This window comes from Sorghum bicolor, chromosome 8 (assembly GCF_000003195.3).
Source record: "Sorghum bicolor cultivar BTx623 chromosome 8, Sorghum_bicolor_NCBIv3, whole genome shotgun sequence".
NCBI classification, from domain to species: domain Eukaryota; kingdom Viridiplantae; phylum Streptophyta; class Magnoliopsida; order Poales; family Poaceae; genus Sorghum; species Sorghum bicolor.
This window is the reverse complement of record NC_012877.2, coordinates 12,991,849-13,008,739: the sequence shown is the minus strand read 5'-3', so window position 1 is coordinate 13,008,739 and position 16,891 is coordinate 12,991,849. Positions and strand designations below refer to the sequence as shown.

General features: G+C 41.3%; 1 long non-coding RNA gene across 3 annotated transcripts; it reads left to right on the top strand.

Moving 5' to 3' along the window:
• Positions 590 to 3,371, top strand: LOC110429821. Of its 3 annotated transcripts, none has more exons than XR_002446988.1 (3): positions 590 to 1,277; positions 2,723 to 2,771; positions 3,106 to 3,371. It is a non-coding gene; the product is annotated as an uncharacterized LOC110429821 (long non-coding RNA). The 3 variants fall into 3 exon arrangements; XR_002446987.1 differs by having other exon boundaries at positions 592 to 1,115; positions 1,171 to 2,771; XR_002446986.1 differs by having other exon boundaries at positions 590 to 2,771.

The window sequence follows — 16,891 nt, the reverse complement described above, 5'->3', positions numbered from 1 at the left end:
CCTTAATAAGAAGAGAACGATAGTACCGCAAGTTGAGTTAATGCTTGCACTACAAGAAATGCATGATTTTTTGACATATTTAGTATGACAATAGACCGTGATGTCATTATATCATACAGATTATGACATTCTGTAATAGACATTTTGACCTAGTGACATAAAAAAGCTAGATGTCATAATAAAATGTCATAGAACTATTATAATTCCATACTATGACAATATTCACTATGTCATGAGGTCTAATATATAAATGTAAAAAAAAATTGACATAGGTTGGGTGCCAAAAAATATTTTTAGAAATATTTAAAATACTCTTCACTACTGGAAACGCGTCCTTTGCCGAGGGCTTAAGTCTTTGCCGAGGGCCAAATCTCGGGCACTCGGCAAAGACACTCTTTGCCGAGGGTCAGTCCCAGAAGCCCTCGGCAAAGTCTGGCCCTCGGCAAAGAGGTCTTTGCCGAGGGCTTGACCTTCGGCAAAGGCAGGCCCTCGGCAAAGACACCCTCGGCAAATTTGGCGTGTTGGGTGACGGCGACCGAAGTCCAAACCCTAAATTGCAATCCGGCCGGCCTAATAAAGGCCACGCGAAGCCTATTCCTTCTCCCCACCCTTCCACGCGCCCAGCACCCGCTCCCCCGCCGCCACCCGCACGCGCCCAGCTCGCCTGCCGCCGCTCGGCGCGCCTGCAAGCCGTCGCCGCCGCGCGTCCGTCCGACCGACCGCCACCGCGTCCGCCTCAGCTCCCTCCCCCTCGCCGCCTCCCTCTAATCTCGAACCTAGTAGTGGACGACAAGAATCGTCGGCGCGGCGCCTCGGCAGATTCGTCCGCTCCAAGCAGGGGGATGGCGTCGGCGATGGCGACGTCGTCGGCGCGGGCGCGCAGGAACTCCTTCACTCACGCCACCGCCGCCATGACGCCAACTCCTTTACTCATGCCCCTGACTCTCCTACAGCTGGCTTCGCTCCTGGGCACCTCCTCCGTCGCCATCCCCCCAGGCTCCTCCGCTCCTGTCCCCAGCTCCTCTGCCGCTGGTGACGCTGATGAGCACCTCCACTGTTGCCCCCACTCCGGCCTAGGCTCCTCTACGGCCAGCGTCGCTCGCCATCGGCCCAAGGTTCCTCCACTCTCTACTGCCTCCATTTTTTTTCAATTAACTGACATGCGAATAGATCTCACCGTGGCCTGTAGACTCCCGAAATCTTTTTCTAGAGACTGCAACCTGACAGATCTGCCACGGTATTGGAATCCTTTGGTTGTCTCCATCCATTTCTGCAAGGTTTGTTCCTGGATGCTCTTCGATTTAGGAACCTGACAGATCTGCAAATTTTTACAACATTGGAACCTTCGTATAGCTATGGCTGTGTGACAATAAAGGTACTTTTTAGATAGTCAGGCTTTAGGAGTCTTCTTGATACTGCGAATGTATTAGTGTAATCGATTTGGTTGTTCAGGTGATAAAGTTAAATTTCGTTGTTAAGTTAGTACAGAACTTAATAGTTTTTTTTACCATGTAGTCTTTGCCAAAAAAGAAGCCAGACTGCATATAAGATGTTGCATTAATTGTGCTATGCTTAGAGTTGTGTTGCAGTTTGCAATTAATCATGTTGGTGAGTAGGATGCCAGTCATTCTTGTCAATAAATCCCTGTCACAGGGTAATACAGAAACTCAGAAAGTTCAGATCTCTACTTGTATGATAACATTCTGATATATCTTGTATCTCCATAGAAGATTATCTTGGCTGAAGGGAAATTATTTTCAATAGATTGGCTCTTTATTTCTAGTAATGTGGCCCCGTTTCTAGCGATTAGAAATTTGGATTTTATCTTGAGTCCCACTTCATGGTTATGAATTATGGGGTATACAGGCAGCAAGCAGAATCGACAAACTATTTAGAATTTGTGTGGTCTCATCGTCCTGATGGGGCAAGTATGCAGCAGTTGGTACTGGGTCATCTTTTCAAATTCTCTGGAATTTCTATATTGCTGTAGACAACTATAACTCTGATACATTTAACTTATCAAAATATTTGTTTGCAAATAAAGGACTTGCAGCTTTGAGGGTAAGATGTATTTTGTAGTCTGTCTTATGTTCTTCCTATTCTTGATGTGTGGGAAATATATGTTTTTTGTGCGTAGACTACCAGATTTATAACTTTAATTTTCTACAAATATGAATAGATAATGGATTGACAATTTAGCAACACTGAATATTCTTATTCTTTGTGCTGTCCAAACAATCTTTTAAATGTAAACACTTTCTAGACATCAATTTTTGTGCGCTTTTGGTTCTAAAAATACTCTGTTTAGAATACAGTTCTCAAGTCAAATAGAGTTCTCATCTCAAAATTAGAATGAAGTTTTTCATGACAGTCAGTACTCTGTTTCCCTTCTTTTTCCTTCTGGAGTTCAGAAAGGTTTCCCTTCTTTTTCCTGATCGACACTAGCAGTTCAGAAAAACTTTATAAACACTTAATAACATTTGAACTTGTACAACAGAAAAACTTTTCTGAAATTCTTCGATTTTCCTACAATTGCTCTTATGGATCTGTCAAATATTCAAACCATCAAGTTATTATACTGCCTTCTATGATTACTCATGAATCCTTGTTCTGATAGCTACAATTTTTATTCTTCTGGTCTGAATCTTATGGATCCTTACTACTAGTCTGTAAGTATATAAGTAGTATTAGCTAATTCTTGGTGAACTTTGTTTTTTTACAGATATGCACACATCGGACCATGCAGATTTGCAATGGACCTACATAATTGGGTGGGCATACTCATTGTTCCTTCTTTCATGCACTAACCTTTTGTCTCCATTATTTGTGTGTTGATATTTAGTTTAACTAGTTTTTGCTGTTGGTCTATTTTTCAGCTTGTAAAATTCCAATTATTAAACCATAGATAAATAGTCGCGGTTGTCATGAATGGTATATTTGCATATTCATTGATAATATGTTTACATACTAGGAAGTATATTTGCCATTGGAGATCATTCACTATGTATGCTATGCACCTCGACCTGCTGTTTTATAGAAAACAATTTAGCAGAATGACTTTCTTACATTTATCTCTTTAATTAACTATCTGTTGTTTTGTTGTAGCCTAGGATCAGTTGGCCTACATTGAGCTGAGAGGAATGGAAGTAGCTAGGAGGTATATGTATAGACATTTATTCTATAAAGCAACCATTACTTTGTAGTTCTGGAGGATACTCTATGCAATCACTTACAGTTCAACACTGTTGTGTATTTTGATCATGAGAACTTTCTGTATATACTGTGAAGTGTGAACTATGTGTGTACTGGTGTGAAATATATCATATTGTGAAACATGGGATTCAGAAATGTACACTGTGGATCTAGATTTATTTTTTTTGTTTTTGCAAATTGTTATCAGAGACGCATTTTGGCTATATGCGTCACTAATGAGCCTCTAGACGCATCACTAATTAGAATTTCTGGCATGGCGAGGTCTCAGATATTATGACAAATAACCAATGTCATACCTTATGACAAAGAATATACAGATGTCACATGATCCATTTATGACAGTGATTTTTTGACATATAGTTTTTTGTCAACTAATTGTCACAACTCTTATGTTGTGACATTATTTTCATATGTAATGACATAAATGAAAAGTCAAAAAATCACAGGATTCTTGTAGTGTTGAAGTGTGAACCTTTGATGCTTGGTTTGGTTTGTTATTATGCTCATGCTTGATTTGGATCTTTGTAATGAGTGTAATGATCTTGTGGATTTCCTCTACAATTTCATTTAGTCTATAGGCCTAAGGCATAAGGATTAGTGAACTAAATAGTGGGGTTGGTTAAAATTCTGTTTCTGTCCTTTGCTGTTTTCTGGAGCAGTCTGCAAAGAATCGGGTACATCTCAAAATCTTTTCATGCAATGTTCATCAAATTTTTCTGGGAACAAGTAGACTGTCATATCTTTCCAATGCCTCAAGAATGACAATATTATCTGTTATGAGCTGTGAGATATGACTGTTCAAAGTTAAGGTTTCTGCGCAGTCTGGAATTCTGGAACAGTTACGGTTGTACACAGTTTTTGATTAAACTAACTTTGGAATCTGGTAATATGATCTAAATGAAAGTTGTAGACAATTTCTTTACCTTTCCAACGGTGTACAGCATGAATCCTTTTGAATTCTGGAACTCGAGATATGATTGATTTTCTGATCGGCTGATGTTGGATGTTACCCAGAAAATTTCAGATTCCGTTAACTCTTGTAATTGTCATGTTGGACATTACTAAGATGTGTTTATATACCTTGGAATGCAGATGGCAGCAAGGGGAAGAGGCAGAGGCCGTGGCAATGGCAATGGTGGCAATGGCCCAATCACTGTGGAGGAACTCATGCAAACTCAAAATGAGATGATGCACGTTTTCATGCAGCACCTACAGCAGCAACCCCCACCACCTGTCCATGTGAGAGATAAGCGTGGTGAATTTATGAAGGGAAGACCTCCGGTGTTTACACACTCAGCTGATCCTATGGAGGCAGATGATTGGCTTCGTGCTGTAGAGAGGCAACTGAACATAGCTCAGTGCAATGATATGGAAAAAGTGTTGTATGCTTCTGGACAACTTCAGGGGGCAGCTCAGACATGGTGGGAGTCATATCAAGCTGCTCGTCCCAACAATGCTCCTCCTGTCACTTGGTTGGAATTTTGCAGAGACTTTAGAGCGCGGCATATCAATGAAGGAATGATGGAGCTCAAGCAGGAAGGATTCAGATCTCTTAGGATGGGTTCTATGTCTATGGCTGAGTATCATGACATGTTTGAGCAGTTGGCTCGCTATGCCCCAAACAAAGTTAGAGAAGATGCTGACAAACAACGTCTCTTCATGAAAGGTCTTTACTATGAACTCAGATTGCAACTGGCTGGAAATACCTACCCTACCTTCCAGGCTTTGGTGAACCGTGCCATTGTGTTGGATAACATGCGCAAAGGTCAGGACAAGAAGAGAAGGATGCTAGCCCAAGGTTCTGGAGGCAACAACCGCCAACGTTTCAATTCTCAGCAGGGCGATCAACAGAGGTACCATGGACCAGTTAGTCAAGGGGATCGCAACCAACAACCCCAGCGTTTTCAGAATCAGTCACAGAGTGGGAACCAACGACCTCCATTCCAACAACGTAACCATAATCAACAGCAGCATGGCCAGCAGACACCTCGCTCAGGGAACTCAAATGCCAACTCCACAAAAAGAAGTGCTTCTAACACTCCTACCAGGTGTTTCCGTTGTGAAAAGGAAGGACATATGTCCTATGATTGCCCGGAGAAGTTTAATCCGCAGTACAACGACCGGAGATCCACTCCTAATTCAGCAAAGGTGAACAATGTGGCAGCGGAAACTGTTCAGGAGGGACTATACCAGTTTCATATTGTTGCCCCTTAGCAAGTCTTTCTTTAAGGGGGGTAGATTTCCCGGTTAGTCCCATGGTTATGAGAACCTCAGGCATAGATGTGATATTGGGTTTGGATTGGATGAAGAAATATGCTACGAAAATTAAGTGCAAAGAGAAAGTGGTAGTTGTGACAACACCCAAGGGAGAGAGAATCAGTGTGGATGTAGCAGTGCAGGCTCCACCCACGGCTACAGTGAATCAGCTGGATGATGGTGTTAATCTTCAGGACTGTGTAGAGAATAAATTTTTAGATAAGTTACCAGGTATGTTACCTGACTAGAGACATGAATTTGCTAGGGTAATGGAATCGGTTGTTAGAGGCAGAAGCAACTTAGGAAAGAGAGGATGATTGGAGAGAATCGTATCTACAGTGGTTTGTTTATGCACTGCTCAATCTCGAGGACGAGATTCTTTTAAGGGGAGTAGAGTTTGTAACACCCAAAAATCTGTTTTAAATAAATAGGTGTTGACACTAGCTAACACCACTTAGATACTAGGTTGTCATCCCTAGCATGGCGCCAGAGTGTACAAAGGTATTTATAAATGTAAAGGCTCTCTAGAAAATAATCTATTCTATCCGCAAGCGCACAGATAAAACACCTCATTGTAGCATTTCACCAGGATAAGTATTCCAGGTATCGTTATTTATAATTTTGCTTAGGGGATCTTAAGAAGATGGAATTAAATCAAAGGGGGCAAAATCTATCAAGGCATAGACTAGAGATAAACTTGCAAGAACATGATTACTAATGAGAAACTCGTCACACAGTCACTTACTTTAGCAGGGGGTAAACCATAAAGATAATTGATAATAAAGTATAAGTTCATGGGATAAAGAGCACAGCGATTAGAAAATAGACTACTCCTCATATATGTAGGTGATGTCGGATTAGCTAGAGAATGGATTCTAAGTTATCTACTAACTACTAAGTCATAATCTACTCTAGTTATCTACAAGATCATATATAGCATAAAAGACTCTTCATTCATGTATAAGGAACATTGATAAAGTAAATCAGAACATCGCATGACTTACTCCACAATACCGGTTCTGCCTGTCCTATCAACGGAGGGTGGACTATATAAGAATCAACGAAGCTGTCACTATCGCGAACTACCACACGACTCGGCCAATAGGATACATTTGCAGATAAATAACATCTAAGCACCACGCTCACATGTGATCTATCACCTAACTCCCTCGCGTCAAGAGCTAAGCGCTTTGCAAACTTATACATAAACTCATTATCAATTAGAACTATATCAAATATAGAACTAGAGCAAACTAAGAACATAATAATTAGAGACATAATGCAATTAGAACAATAGAATTAGAGAAAGATATGAATAATACCAATCTTTATTACCGAAGATCCGAATCCAGAGCGTAGTGCTCTACTTCTCTAATTGCTATCTAATCAACCTCTAAACTTGAAGGATTAGGGAGTAGCTAATTCTAATTCTCTGTGGGAGAGAAGCTCTAAACCCTAACTTTGATGGCTACCTCTGAATAATGATTTCTCCTCCTTCCTCCAGGGGCCAGGGGGTCTGGTTTTATAGTCCCCTCAAGTGAACATGAGCCATTGGATCAAACCGACATAGATTGTATGGTTTAGATTGATCCTTTAGGTCGGTGGAGGATTGTCCCGAAGCAGAGTCCTGATTGGACTCTCCACCTGGGCGGGCGCCCAAGGGGGGTGGGCGGCCGCCCAGCCCCCGAGCCCGAATCGCGTCCCGTTCGTTCCCGTGGCTTCTGGATCCTTCTAGATGGAGTAAAATTGCGCGGCACGTAATTATCTCGTTGTAAACATGACATGTGGGCCTTCTCTCCCTATTTTCTGATAAACCCCTACAGAAATAGATAAACACCAAAACTCGTGGAATTCTGTCAGATAAAACCCTAATTCTAGATGTTTGTTTCATATTGATCCTTTTTCATGTTTATTTGATTATTAATTTTAGTACTTAAGGACCGTCAACAAACTCCCCCAAGCTTACCCTTTGCTCGTCCCTGAGCAAACAGCTAAACTCAGACGGATCAGGAGTTGCTTCGATGTTTTCTTTCCTGACAGGCACACATGCTTTTACATAAAAATCCTTCCAGATTAAAGTGAAGTGTTATGAAGTTTAGTACCTGCACTTAAATCTTAAGTAATCGAAAGACAAAATAGTTAAGTCAAGCACTATCCCTCCTGTTTATACTTCACCTTTGTTCCAGAGTTTTTCATAAGTTTTCAAAATAAAATTCAGAGTTCCCAGCAATGATTCTCTCAAGTCTCTCTATATGTGGTATTTGTGGATCCTTACCATAATGTCACTTACCTATAGCTAATGGAATAATTAAGTGGAGCTCATAGGAGTGCAAACAGCTCATACATATGTTGTCTAATCGAGCCATGGATCCAAAGGAACTCAGCATATAATTAAATCAAGATGTGCATGTGTGGTGGAGTAAATGATAGTGATGGTGATAGTGTTAATAAATCTTAGTTCTCATTGCTCCTCATATTGCTATCTCTCCTCTTCTTTTACCTTTGCCTTGGGAGAACATGGGCTATCTTTTCTCTCTTTCTTTTTTTTTCAGGTGGGTAATAGATACCCCTAATTCTACTGTCGGACACTTGTCCATTTTTACCTCTCAAGTGGGCATCTTTGTACCCCTAATTCTACTTCGGACACTTGTCCATTTTTACCTCTCGTCTCACTCTTTTTCTTTTATCGAGGTTCCGGGCACTTGCCCCTTTTTATTTCCTCGTATATATTTTTTTTTGCATAACCCATGCCTCTTCTGCATTGAATCCTTTTAGAGAGAGAGAATAACAATATTCGGGACAGTGAGTGATAATATTTTTAGCAATTTTAATGATTGATAATGAATGCTGTGGTAGATGCGTGCAAGTGAATATCTTAATTTAACCACATGAAAAGCTCCTAAGGGTCAACACAGCTCGATCAAACTCAATGTGAATATAGTAAAGATGTTATAGCAAGTATGGCTGTGGTAGGTAGTTTGTTATGCTAGGAACTCATCATGTGATTTGTAAGTTTTCAAAAATAAATCTCCAGAACTTAGTGTAGTAGGAACGAGATAAACAGTAGCTCAACTTTATATCATGCCTTTCTCTTACCTAGACTTTAGTTTATGCTTTCCCAAAGATAGTAATTTTAGTTTTAGTAATTCCTGGAAGAATTCTAATATAAAAGCTAGGTACTTGTAAGTAAGCAAACAGAGCAACTGTTCATCATTTCCATCATGCATATTTTTGGTCTTTTTATTATTTTCTAGAAATTAAACTTAGCAGGAAAATAAAGCATACTTATCTACACACTCTTTTTATTTTGTTTTCATGTTTATTAAGTGCAGTGGATTAAAGCAAGAAAATATTTATTTGGTTTTCTAAGTTTTTTTCTTTTAAAATAAAATACTAAAATAGAATAGAATAAATAAGAAGAGCAAATAAAAACTTACTTGATAAATTTAGGGAGGAACTCCCCCAAGCTGGATGTTGACGTCGGTCTTACTCGATGTTCCAGAACCGCATCATGGTTGTGATGTTGTCGTTCATTGTTGTTGTATCTTGTCTCAGCTCTTGTACCGCAGCGGCATGGTCCTGGTTCCATTTTTGTTGCTCTTCCAGGAGTCTTCCATGTTCTGCTTGCGTGTTCTGGATGTTGAGGAGGGTGTTGTCGGTACGAGTAAAGAAAGCACCGGCCTCTTGATAGTAGTCATTCGTGAAGGCGTAGGAGGCGTCGGAGTATCGTCCTGCATCAAATTGGGGTGGAGGTCTGGATCCTGAAGCTCCATATGGATCAGTGGAGTACCTGCCCGTATGAAAAGGCGGGTTTGTCCACTGGTGATCTTGGCTCTCCGGCCATGTCTCCTCTGTTGGCTCTTGTGGTTGCGCATGACGAGCCCATGGGTCTCGAAGGACTCGTGGATTGTAATCGCAATAATGCAGGTGCGCTGCTTCTTCTGGTCCAGGGTCAGCTCCATACCAAGTGCGTTCTCGGTGAGTGGTTATCCTTTCAGATGCCACTCGCTGTGGAGTTCTCTGGTTCACTGTTTCTCGTAGTAGGATTGGATCGATAGTAGGGGTGTGAATGAAATCTTTGTTCTTCAATTGCTGATAGACTTCCTTTTCTCTTCGGGTCTTCAGTCTTAGGTCTCCTATCTTGAGAAGGACCTTAACTTGCTGACCTGATGAAGATGACGGAGCTTGTGTGGGTGTCGGGTCGACGCTCATCTCTGATGGTTGTGAGGAGTGTCGGGCGGAACTCCTTGTACCAATGTTCTTGATAGCCTTCCCTGCATTCTTCACCTTCTTAAACATCCTGCAAACAAAAGTTGGCAAAAACACAACTGGTGGAAAATGTGAGATAAAATGTTAGTGGTCAGCTGTCCGGAGTGTCAGTAGTCCAGGGGTTAATCGTTCAAGACAAGTTTCTATTTTGGTAGAGCCTCCCCTAAACAACTTTTACTTCCGTTTGGACAGCGGGATCACTATTTGCTAGGTGACAATCACTCTCTCCAAAGAACTCCAACTTTCTCTTCCACTCTCCTCATTCTCTCTACTCTCTTCTCTTCACTACAAAAGCTCCTTCTCGGGAGACTGAGATTTGTGTGGTTTTCTGAAGTGTTTGTGTGAAGAGAAGGAAAGCTGGAGGTGGCCTTTTATAGGCTGAGCAGGGGACAGGGCAGGCGCCCAAGGTAGGTGGGCGGGCGCCCACCCCTGGTGTCCATCCTGGGTGTGCTTCCTCCACTTGCTTCCTTGCTTTGATCTCACGCAAAATAATGTTGTGTTGGTAGTGGTTGGACGGTGGAAAGATGTCAGGTGAGTGGAAATATATTGGTGGATGAAATTATGTGATGGGATGTATGTGAGGTGAAGTGTATGACATGTGGGACCCAAAGAGTGTGGGTCATGCTTCTAGAAGGTTAATATAATTAAATATAATGCAGGAAAATCTATGAGAATTGAAACTTAATGATATTGGAAAATATTTTTTTGTGCCTCCACAATAATTAATAAATATGGGTTGTTACACACCACGAATATTATTTATATGGGGCTTTTTGATTATTATAATTATGCTATGACTAAATATGACTAATGCAAGAATTAATTATGCAAGAATTTAAATATGAGAAAATTAATAATGTGGATAAATACCGATTTACCTCCCGGTGAGGGTTTGGGATTTTTAGGTCCCCCAAGCTGGACCTCCAAATCTTTTAATCTTCTGAGTTTCCTTCCTCCGGAGATGGTGTCTCCAGTGGTTCTTCATGAACTTCCTTCACTGTAGAGTCTCTCTCTGTTCTGGGTTTGAATGTGAAGTGTTCTTCTTGACCGTTTATGTTGAACTTGATTTCTCCCTTCCCGACATCAATGTGGGCATTGGCAGTGCTCAGAAATGGCCTTCCAAGGATGATGGACACTTTCGAGTCAGGACTCATGTCCAGTACTACGAAGTCTACTGGCACCAGGAAATCTCTGATCTTGACTGGAATGTTCTCGGCGATGCCCAACGGGTGTCGAACCGATTGATCTGCTAGTTGTAGACACATTGATGTTGGTTCTAGGGTCGCATGCTCAAGCTTTTTGTAGACTGATACTGGCATCACACTGACACTTGCTCCGAGATCACAAAGTGCATTGTTGAAGTGTTGGTTTCCGATCGAGCAATCTATAGTGGGGCATCCAGGATCTTCCTTCTTCTTTGGTGGTTTGTTGAGGATGGCCGCACTACATTCTTCTGTCAGCTTGATAACCTCAGTGGTGGGCAGTGGTCTCTTCTTGTTAAGAATATCTCTGATGTACTTTGCATATGTAGGTACCTGTATGGCATCGAGCAGAGGTATGTTGACATATAATTTCTGAATGACCTCTACAAACTTACCAAACTGCTCATCCGACTGCAGTCCTCTGTTTCTTTTGGGAAATGGCAAATAGTTGGTGTCGTAAAAATCTTTCCTCATTTCTCTAGTTCTTGGTGGTTGTAGCAGATCTTCTGCTTCAACTGGGCTTTCTTCTTCTATCACTGCTGGTTGCACTGGTGCTGATGATCTTTGTTTCTCTTTTGGGTATGGTGGATCTCTGGTAGCTTTGCCTCCTCTAGTAGTTATATTCTTTACCTGCTCAATGTTAGTAGCAACAGGCAGTGCAGCAGCTATTTTTATTAATTTAAGCTCTACCCTTTTATTAAGAGTGTTTTGTTCATCAAAGGCAGTTAGTAGAAAATCCATTTTATTGTGTATATCTTTTAGATATGATTCATTTGTATCTAACCTTTGTTTAACTTCATCATTAATTTTGGTTTGTTGAGAAATTATCTCTTTTAATGAAAGTTGCTTGACAGTATTACCTAAATTCATACCTTTGCTATTGGGTTGACTCGAAGTTGGTTGATATTTGTATGCTGTCTCAATGGCCCTTTGATCTTCTTTGAACTTGGCCCTCTGGTCAATCCAATGGAGCAAATTTTTCCATCTTAGTTGATAATGCATTTATTTCTTCTGGTATTTCTTCAGTTTGATGACAATGTTGAGCTTTATCTTGGAACCAGCTTTGGTTTTCTGCTATCTTATCCAAAAGTATCTCTGCTTTTCCAGTTGTAAGCTCCAAGAATGATCCTTTAGCAGATGCATCTAGGCACTCACGAGCCTTCTGGGTTAATCCATGGTAGAAGGTCTGCATAAGTAACCATGTGGCCATTCCATGGTGAGGACAATCTGATATGTATCCTTGAAAACGCTCCCATGCTTCTGAAATGGCTTCTGTCTTCTGCTGTTGGAAACTGACAATATTTCCTCTTAAGGCAGTTGTTTTGCCTATAGGGAAAAACTTTGATAGAAAGGCATCTGACAAGTTCGTCCAGTTGTTGATGTTATCTTGATGAGTGTAGAACCACTTCCTCGCTTTTCCTTCTAATGAGAATGGAAAAAGGCGAAGCAGTATGACGTCTTTGTCAACTCCGTTGATGTGGATTGTGCTTCCAATCTCTAAGAAATTCTGCAAGTGTGCACTAGCATCTTCATGTGCCTTTCCACTGAATTGTGTAGCTTGTACCAAATTGATGAGGCTTGACTTGAGCTCAAACTCGGGTATTCCTTCTTCTACTGCAAATCTTGGACCAGTTGGAATGTTCTCAAGACTTGGAGCAGAGAATTCTTGCAAGGTCTTTTGTGCCATAGCTTCAGCAATTGGTAACTAGCTTCTTCTTCTCTTGATTGCTTTGGTTCTGATGATGAAGAGTTGAATGTACCCAAAGTCAATCCTGTTATACCCTGTATAAAAATATAAACATAGAAAAACAACAGGGTGAACCTGCCAAAGCAGCGGTGCCTTGTTATGATTTCTCACTTAGTAGCTGTTTTTATGCAATTATTTCTCTATAGTCTAGTCTAATATTTTATATGAATAACCTTGATTGATTTTTTGGCTTTCCTTAATATTACCCTTTTGTTCCCTTTTATGACTTATTCCTAAGACTTATATAATTCCTATAATTCCTAACATATCCCCGGCAACGGCGCCAGAAATGCTTGTTGACACTAGTTAACACCACTTAGATACTAGGTTGTCATCCCTAGCATGGCGCCAGAGTGTACAAAGGTATTTATAAATGTAAAAGCTCTCTAGAAAATAATCTATTCTATCCGCAAGCGCACAGATAAAACACCTCATTGTAGCATTTCACCAGGATAAGTATTCCAGGTATCGTTATTTATAATTTTGCTTAGGGGATCTTAAGAAGATGGAATTAAATCAAAGGGGGCAAAATCTATCAAGGCATAGACTAGAGATAAACTTGCAAGAACATGATTACTAATGAGAAACTCGTCACACAGTCACTTACTTTAGCAGGGGGTAAACCATAAAGATAATTGATAATAAAGTATAAGTTCATGGGATAAAGAGCACAGCGATTAGAAAATAGACTACTCCTCATATATGTAGGTGATGTCGGATTAGCTAGAGAATGGATTCTAAGTTATCTACTAACTACTAAGTCATAATCTACTCTAGTTATCTACAAGATCATATATAGCATAAAAGACTCTTCATTCATGTATAAGGAACATTGATAAAGTAAATCAGAACATCGCATGACTTACTCCACAATACCGGTTCTGCCTGTCCTATCAACGGAGGGTGGACTATATAAGAATCAACGAAGCTGTCACTATCGCGAACTACCACACGACTCGGCCAATAGGATACATTTGCAGATAAATAACATCTAAGCACCACGCTCACATGTGATCTATCACCTAACTCCCTCGCGTCAAGAGCTAAGCGCTTTGCAAACTTATACATAAACTCATTATCAATTAGAACTATATCAAATATAGAACTAGAGCAAACTAAGAACATAATAATTAGAGACATAATGCAATTAGAACAATAGAATTAGAGAAAGATATGAATAATACCAATCTTTATTACCGAAGATCCGAATCCAGAGCGTAGTGCTCTACTTCTCTAATTGCTATCTAATCAACCTCTAAACTTGAAGGATTAGGGAGTAGCTAATTCTAATTCTCTGTGGGAGAGAAGCTCTAAACCCTAACTTTGATGGCTACCTCTGAATAATGATTTCTCCTCCTTCCTCCAGGGGCCAGGGGGTCTGGTTTTATAGTCCCCTCAAGTGAACGTGAGCCATTGGATCAAACCGACATAGATTGTATGGTTTAGATTGATCCTTTAGGTCGGTGGAGGATTGTCCCGAAGCAGAGTCCTGATTGGACTCTCCACCTGGGCGGGCGCCCAAGGGGGGTGGGCGGCCGCCCAGCCCCCGAGCCCGAATCGCGTCCCGTTCGTTCCCGTGGCTTCTGGATCCTTCTAGATGGAGTAAAATTGCGCGGCACGTAATTATCTCGTTGTAAACATGACATGTGGGCCTTCTCTCCCTATTTTCTGATAAACCCCTGCAGAAATAGATAAACACCAAAACTCGTGGAATTCTGTTAGATAAAACCCTAATTCTAGATGTTTGTTTTATATTGATCCTTTTTCATGTTTATTTGATTATTAATTTTAGTACTTAAGGACCGTCAACAATAGGGATTTATTTGATTTAATTAAGTATTTTTGTGCGCATTTAAATTTTGCTCTTAAATATTTTTTTTGGTCAAAACTAAAATTTATCATAAGATTAGAAACTTGTTTATGCATTCATGCTGAAGAATATTTTATTTTGTATTGTTTGACTCTAGCTTGAATTTATTTGCATTCACAATTTTATTTGGAAAAGGTTTTAGGAAAAGAAAACAGAAAAGAAAATTAAATGGAAAAGGAAAAGGAAAGAATAAAAAGAAAAAAAAAAGAGAAAGCCCCTGGGATCCAGGCCGAGGCCCAGTTCCCCCTCACCCCCGGTCTGCTCCTTCTTCTCCCCTTCTCTCCCACGCGCCCTAGCCCATTTCTCCCTTTCCTCGGCCCAGCCTGCGCGTGGCCTGGCGGGCGCGCCCCTCTGCCTTGGCTCGCTGACAGCCGGCCCCACCTGGCAGTGTCTCGCCCCCCTCCCATCTTCTTCCCAGCGCCGTGGGCGAGACGGACTCGGCCAGATCGAACCGAGGCCCGATTTCTCGGGATTACTTGCCAAACGCGTTAGCCGAGCCCCTATATAATCCCTAGCATCGCCCCCGCGCATGTTTCTCATCTTCGCCGCGCGAAATCCGTGCCCTAGCTACAGCAGCCGCCAGACGGGATCTCGCCGCAAGCCGAGCGCCTTGCCACGCGCCGCGAGCTCCTCCCGTCGTTCTTCGGCCCCAGCAAAGCACCTCCTCGAGTTCGCGGTGAGCTCCTCGTTCCGATGGTGTTCTTCTTTCTTGAAACGGTACTCGGAAACGAGAAGCCAGCGGACGCCGGCGAGCTTCCGGGCGGTGGCCATGGCTCCACCGAACTGGTGCCGAGCTCCGGCCGGATGATGGCTCTGCGTGACCACGGAGCCGCCCAGGAAGCCTGACCGAAGATCAACGGCCAGGATTAAAACATACCCCTTCGCTGCGCATTTTCGTTAAGAGTCCCTGGAGATTTCGCTATTCAACCCGCAGTCCCTAGCGCCCTGAGTAAAATACGTTTTCTAATGCCAAAGGCGTATTCCTGACCGGTTAATGGAAAAATGCGCTTTCTGCTATTTACAAGTCTGCCACTGATTTGGTTTTGCTCATAAAATATTCATTTTAATTCCGTTTTTGTCCATTCAAATTCCGTTAGATTCGTATTTACGAGATCTACGTGTTAGAATTATTAAATCTCTGTTTTGAAACTTTTTAATTTCGCAGTAGCATTTAATTAATTATTTCTCTATGGGAAATCTTGGAAAATTCATAACTTCTCTGTTTTAATTCCGATTTTCGTGAACTTTACGTTTGTGTGATCGTAGCGCTGCGTAGAATATTTTGATAAACTTTTATATTTGTTTTACCACTGTTTGGTGTATTGTTCTAATTATATCTTGTTTGCTTCGTGTATGATTGTCTACATTGGATTGCGTGTTGTTGATTGATGATTGGGATTAGACGGTGAGCCGTACGTTGGTGCTCAAGATCAAGCATTTGAAGACCAGCAGGCTCAGGAGAGCTTTGATCAAGGCAAGTATAACTTGGGATCATCCTTGTTACCTACACACAATTAATATAACATTTATCATATGCATGCTATCACTTTGATGACCTTAGCAAAATCATAGATGATTGTTATCCTAGATTCCTTGTTACCTATTTTGGATATGCATTTGGTAGTTCTTGCTAGTGCTTGATTATTAATCCATGATCTTGTAACATGAATATTTGAATATACAATAAACAATAAAATAAGCTTTCTACCAACTTGAATATAAAGGGTGGAAAGAACTCTGGCTTTTGCTAGATTGATCTTGACCCTTCATAAGGACTTATCCCTTGGCAAAAGCTGGGACAACTCGTACAACCATGAGGGCTATATGGCTCTGGCTTTAGCTCGGTATGAAGACCTTTTCTAGCTTGTTAGCGGTTACCCGAAAGGGCGCTAGAGGGGCTGAACCGACACGGGTATAGTGCGAGCCCCTGTCCCTATGTGTATAGGCTGCGTGTCATTGTGCCATTCGGAAGGGGGGTATCTATATCTGCTCGCGAAGGAAACCTTGCGGCCCTAACTTGTTAGACGAACTTTTGAAAGGCTTCATAGTGATCCCTGCCGACCTCCCTAGGAAGGGGGTTAAGAGACTAGCTACCTCGGGCGAAAGGATAAATCATGACTCATGGGTAAAGATGTACAACCTCTGCAGAGTGTTAAATCTGGTATACTAGCCATGCCCACGGATACGGGCGGCCCGGAAAACTGACTGAATAGATGGACACTGATGAACATGATTAATAACGATAAATGATGGTTTATTATGTTGTTTATATGTGTTATTCTTAATTCTTGTATACATTGATCATGTGGTTATGGGATTATTTATGCTACCTTG